This window comes from Perognathus longimembris, chromosome 28 (genome assembly GCF_023159225.1).
Source record: "Perognathus longimembris pacificus isolate PPM17 chromosome 28, ASM2315922v1, whole genome shotgun sequence".
NCBI lineage: Eukaryota > Metazoa > Chordata > Mammalia > Rodentia > Heteromyidae > Perognathus > Perognathus longimembris.
In genome coordinates, this window is record NC_063188.1 from 38,077,936 (window position 1) to 38,084,330 (window position 6,395).

The following is a 6,395-nucleotide window of genomic DNA, read 5'->3' on the forward strand; positions in this document are numbered from 1 at the left end:
TGCCTACAAGACATACCCATTGTCTTGCCACTCCTCACCTCTTCCACTGCAAACTACCAAGGCAAGTCACCCACACTCATCTCCCTGATTATACTGTCCTCCAACTGGCACCTCTGCCTTTGCATTGCTCTTTCACCCTCTATTCTCAACACAGCAAAAAGAATGGTTTTTTTAGGGGAAGAAATAGTATGAAAGAGTGAAGGAGGGGAGGAGGGGAGGGAGGGAGGAAGGGAGAGAGGGAGGAAAGGCAGGGAGAATTGCTGGGAAGGGAAGGGAAGGGAAGGGACTGGGGGAAGGCAGGCAGGCAGGCCAGCAGCACAGCAGCAAAGCCTGCAAGGAACATTACTAGAAACATTTGGAGAATGCCAGGAAACGAATACATTTTCCTCAAAGTTGATAGACTATAGGGAAAGGTCAAAGAATTATGTGTAGTTTAGAAGGTCCCCGTGTGAAGTCAGGGTAGAGTCAGAGTCATTGTGAAGAGCCACCATGACTTGCCAAATACCAGCACTGGGGTCCAATTGCAAGAGTGAACTGCCTAACAGTTACTGTCAGGCAAGGCCTCTGCTTGGACTCGCACAGGGAAGTGGACATATGACGAAAATCCACAGAGTGAGCTGGCAGTAGTATACTACTAGTGGTAGAGCATCTGGCCAGCAACAAGAGGCTCTAACTTCAAACTCCAGTACTGCTCAAAGAAAGGAAAGTAGGAGAAAGAAAAACAGGAGTAAGGAGAGGGAGAGGATGAGTCAGAGGAGGAACCAGAAGTAGGCAAGGCTGGAGAGCAAAGAGGAGAGGAGAGAAGAGGGGAGGGGAAAAACCGTGCAGGGAGGAGAGAGTTAAGGAGGGGTGTGGAGGGTGAAGAGGCAACAGAAGGACTCCCCAAGGACAAGAGGCATCAAAGAGAAAATACCCATAAGCTCTCAAGCACGTACTGAATACCTGCATCTCAATCAAATGCCTGGTTCCTGGTTATGCATCCAGAACAAAGGCAATACCAAGAGCCACTTATGAGACAGCCTAGTATCTTCCACCTTCACATCCTACCATGTACTAGGTGTGTGTGTGTGTGTGTGTGTGTGTGTGTGTGTGTGTGTGTGTGTATGCTAGTCCTATCATTTTAGAACATGGCCTATATGTATCCTATGGGTTGTTATTTTTTAAAGGATAGCACTGTACCACTTGAGCCACAGCTCCACTTCTGGTTTATGGGTTGTTGTTGTTTTTTAATGGAAAAAATGAGTCTAACAGTCTTTCCTGTCCAGGCTGGCTTCAACTGCAGTCCTCAGATCTCAGCTTCCTCAGTGGCTAAGATTAAAAGTGTAAGTTTCTGGCACCCGGCCTAAGAGCAGTAAGTGATTTCTTAATGAGAATAGATTACAATTGTTGTGCTCATGAATTCCAACATTCTTAGTAAAAGACAGCAAAAGATTTATCAAAGGGTAGAAGATTTTCTCTGTGCACATATTTACTAAACAGTTTCTGAGGAACATTAGTACCTCAAAGCTCTGTGGTAAAATGCTCCATTTCATGAAGCTGCATAAACTACCTCTTCCCCAGAGATTCCTGTTGTCTATAAGTACATCACAGAAAAAAATTCTCAAAGTACAGAAAGATGTTTACCTTCATTTCTACTTGCCCCATACTTCATTTGATTAGAAGACATTTCTCTTGTAGCTGTTTCTTGGGCCTAGTTTTCTGCAGAATAAGCAAGAAAGTAGATAATTTAAGCTACCAATAATATAATGCACCACAAGCAAAATTTTTCTTTAATCATCAGGCAAGTAATATTTAAAACCCCAGGAACGTGAACACCATCTTGCTATTTTCTCAACTTTATTATTTCAATACCACTTTCCCTACATACCAAAACCATCACCAATGATTGTATGTGATTTTTAAACTTTTGATTGTGCTTATCAAAATTTCCCACACAAGGAAGAGGAGAGAGGCTTTAGGAGGGAATGCAGGAAATGATTAGAAAATCAGTGATGACTCATTCAATATTTTGTGAAGAAGGGACTCCTTTCAGAGGCCTAAAACATAAAAGGATAGTCATCCACAGAGAAATGTACTGGGAACCGCTACAAATTCAAATTAGGTATCAGAGATTAGAAAACTTGGCTTTATAGGTGCTTTGTTAATTGCTTTATTTTTGTATTTATACTACTTATTTCTTTTTATTTGCCCATTTCTTAGTACCAGCACTGGGGCTGCAACTTAGGGCCTGGGTGCTACGCCTTAGTTTTTTGCCCCACACTAGTGCTCTATTCCTGTAGCCACAGCTCTAGTTATGGCTTTTTGGCTGTTAACTGGAGAAAAAGTCTCCCTCAATTTCCTGCCCAGGTTGGCTTCAAACCCCTGATCCTCAGGTCTCAGCCTTTGGATTAGCTAGGAATACATGCACGAATCCCCCTTTGCTTGCTTGATTTGAGGCATGATCATTTTTTTTAGCACTGGATTCCCAGGAGCTCATCATCTTCTTGACTCAGGTTGTATACAGTGCGGTATATTCCCACTGTCCCCACTTATCTGGACAGTTTCTTGGCATATCAAACACTGATTAAAGGTTTCCCTGCCTCCTTTGGTGCCCTCTCTCTCCCCTCCTCCCTCCCCATACCCTCCTCCCTCAATGTAAAAAGTGAGCATGTTTAATGGGAATGTAAATGAGACAACTACGAGAACAGCTACACAATCAAGTAAGAAAACACAACAGATCAGATTTGGAATCATCTGTAGGAAAAGGCATCTCACATGTCTCTAGTGTCCTTCAAAACCTCAAAGCACAGTGAGACCAAAAGTGGATACTCTTAGGAGAAATACAAAGGCACTTAGGAGAAATACAAAGGCACAATGTACACATGCCTCTTCATGTTTATATAAAGTAATATACATATCAAAACGAACTCCAAAATATGGAAACAAGAGATCTCTTCTTCCTTTCTGCCTTTCTTTTCTTTTTCCTTTTTTAGTACTTAGTTTCCGATGATTCTGTTTTCCTTATATATGGTGACTTCAAGTGTGAAGTTGTGGAGCTCAGTGGACAGTGATGAAGGTGAACTGTGCAACTCGTGGGTGGAGACAGGAGGGAGGGACTGACAGAAAGTGGAAGAAAAGTGTAGGACAAGAAATGTATTTATTATCTGATTCCTGTAATATAACTCCCTGTGCATCACCTTGATAATAAGAATAAGATAAATTAACTTAAAAAAGGAAAATCCTTAGAGCCAGCCAGGCGCCAGAGGCACATGCCAATAACCCTAGATACTTAGGAGCCTAAGACCTGAGGATCATACCTTGTTGCCAGCAGAGGCAACTCAAATCTCCATTTAAGCATCAGAAAACCAGAACATTTACACTGTGGCTCAAAGTGGTAGAGCACTAGCCTTGAGAGAAAAAGCCTTGGTTCAACATCTAGGCTCAGATGTCAACCTCCATGACAGACCAGAAGAAAAAGAATAAAAAACAAAATTACTACCTCTGAGCCACCAAGTACCCACCAGAAAACCAGAAGAGTGGTGTTGGGGCTCAAAATGGTAGAGTAACAGTCTTGAGTGAAAAATCTTGGACAATGCCCAGACCCTGAGTTCAAGCCCTGTGACAGCCCAAAAAAAGCAAACACAAAAACCCACTTCAGAGCCATCAAGAAACCATCAACAAGCCAGTAAAGTGGTGCTGAGGCTCAAAGTCATAATGGGGCAGCCTGGAGTGATAAATGTTGTGGACAATGCTGAGACCCTGAGTTCAAGTACCACAAATGACAAAACAACAACAAAAACTAGAGAGCCCCGAACTAACACCAGAAAACCAGAAGTATGGCACTGTGGCTCAAAGTGGTAGAGCACGAGGCCTTGAGGGAAAAAGCTTGGGAACAAGCCCCAGAACCTGAGTTCAAGCCTTGTGACTGACAAAAAAAAAATAAAAAATAAAAAATAAAAAAAACAAACTACCTCAGAGCCACCAAATAACCAGGAAAAAAAACAGAAGAGCAGGGTTGGGGATATGGCCTAGTGGCAAGAGCACTTGCCTCGTATACTTGAAGCCCTGGGTTCGATTCCCCAGCACCACATATACAGAAAACGGCCAGAAGTGGCGCTGTGGCTCAAGTGGTAGAGTGCTAGCCTTGAGCAAAAAGAAGCCAGGGACAGTGCTCAGGCCCTGAGTCCAAGGCCCAGGACTGGCAAAAAAAAAAAAAAACACAAAAAAACAAAAAAACAGAAGAGCAGTGCTGCGGCTTAAAGAGTACCAGCCTTGAGTGACAAAGCTTCAAGATAATGCCCAGACCTTGTTCATACCCCATGACAGACCCACCACCGAAAAAATCCAGACAAACAGACAAAAATATAAACTAAGGAAAAGCTACCTCAGGGCCACCAACTACCCACTAGAAACCCAGAAGAGTGGTGCTGAGACAGAAAAGGCTTGGGGACAACCCCAGAACTCGACTTCAAGCCTCCTGACCCAACAAAAAAATTTTTTTTTAAATCTATCCCAAATCCATCCACAAACCATCAGAAAACCAGAAGAATATAGTTGTCACTCAAAGTTTAGAGCACCAGGATAAAGTGAAAAGGCTTGGGAAGAAATCCTAGATCCCGTGCTCAAGCCCAGTGACTGACTCTACAAAATAAAAACTACCTCAGGGACAATGCCCAGATCATTCAGTTCAAGCCCCATGGCGGAACAGAAGAAAAAGAAAGCAAAAAAACAAACAACAACAAAGAAAACAACCCCACAAAACAAAACAACAACAAAACACCCTCAGAGTCATCACATAACCATAAAAAAAGGTGGTGTGACTCAAAGTGGCAGGTTTGGCTCCCTAGAGTGAAAAGGCTTGGGGTTAACCCCCAGACACTGAGTTCAAGCCCCACGACAGAATGAACACATCAACAAACAAACTTAGGGCTACGAATTTAAAATCTAGACAACCAGAAGACTGACACTGTGTTTCAAAGTGGTGGAGCACCAAAACTGGGTGAAAAAGATTGAGAACAACCTCCAGAACGTTGAGTTCAAGCCCCATGACCCACACAAAAAAAGAGCAAAACAAAGTAAAAACTACCTCAGAGCCACCAATTCACCATCAGAAAACCAGAAGAGTGGTGCTGTGGCTCAAAGTGGTTGAAAGCTGGTCTTAAACGAAAAGGCTTGGGGCAACACCAAGATCCTGAATTCAAGCCCCGGGACTGACCAAAAAAGAAAACAAAAACAAATTACCTCAGACCCACCTAGTAACCCGCAGAAAACCAGAACAGTAGCACTGGGGCTCAAATTTATGGAGCTCTAGCCTTGAATGAAAAGCCTTGGTTCAATGCCCAGGTTCTGAGTTCAAAGCCCATGAGGGCCGCTAATGCCCCCCTCCCCCAACTCTTCCGAGTCAGTTATGGGCGGTTTTCTCCGAAAAGGCTTTGAGGAGGGAAAGATGGCCCTGTGGCTTCCAGATCCCTGCCCTGGAGAGGCGGCCACCGAGGTTCTTGTCCCTAAGTCCCGCTCCTCCCTTGCCCGCGGCCCGCCATGACGACTTCCCGCCCTCCGCCATGCCCTCCCCCGTCCAGACCGCCCTTGGGGCCCAGGGAGCCTTAGCGGCCTAGAGTCAGGTGAGGAGGCCCACGCGCACATACACAAGCCCACGCAAACACACTCAAGCCGCACTCATCTGCCCAAGGCCCAACATTCAGTCCCTTCCAGAGGATTCCAAACCCCGGCCTCCAAAGGCTGCGGAAGGGCCACCTGTGGACCGCTGGGGAAATCCCGCCTCACAGTCCAAGGAATTCCGGGCGTGTCGCAGCCAGGGCTCCTCCTACCGGAAGCCGCAGCACCACCCGCGCCAAGGGAAAGTCTTCTGAGCCTGCGCTCAGGGCCTCCTCGGAGAAAGGGCGAAGCTGGGACTTTACCTCAGAAGGACTCACGTGACTGTGTGGCTGCGCACATTCAGGAGAGCTCCCTCGAGCTTCTCTTCTCGCCGCCGTGCCACGCGAGGTCAGGGGTCAGGATCTCACGTGACCAGAGCCTGACACGTGACCCCGGAAAAGGCACGTTGGCACCTGTAACCCTGGAAACAGCGCTGTCGTGAGGCTGAGATGCACACACGACAGGAGGGCCCTGTCTGCCCGGGGCTGCACAGAACTGTGAAGCGGGCATCCTTGGCGTCTGCTGGCTCGCCATTTTCTCAGACCGGACAGAGCCGTCGATGGGGGGCGGGGCGGGGCAGAGTGTACACCATGCCTGACCATAGCATCCTCATGACCACGAAGGCAATGTCACCCCGACAGCCTCACACCTCATGCCCCCACATATTGGTAGGTGGTAACAGCCACAGGAAGGAAGATGGATAGGCGTCGGGCACCCACTGTGCTCTAGGGACCGTACGGCCAGGTCTACCTACCATGTGA

At 46.3% G+C, this 6,395-nt stretch overlaps 1 protein-coding gene across 2 annotated transcripts in view; it reads right to left on the reverse strand.

The window, feature by feature from the left end:
- The window catches only part of Bex5 (brain expressed X-linked 5), an 851,362-nt gene that overhangs the window by 414,529 nt on the left and 430,438 nt on the right, over window positions 1–6,395 (reverse strand). The window lies entirely within an intron of this gene.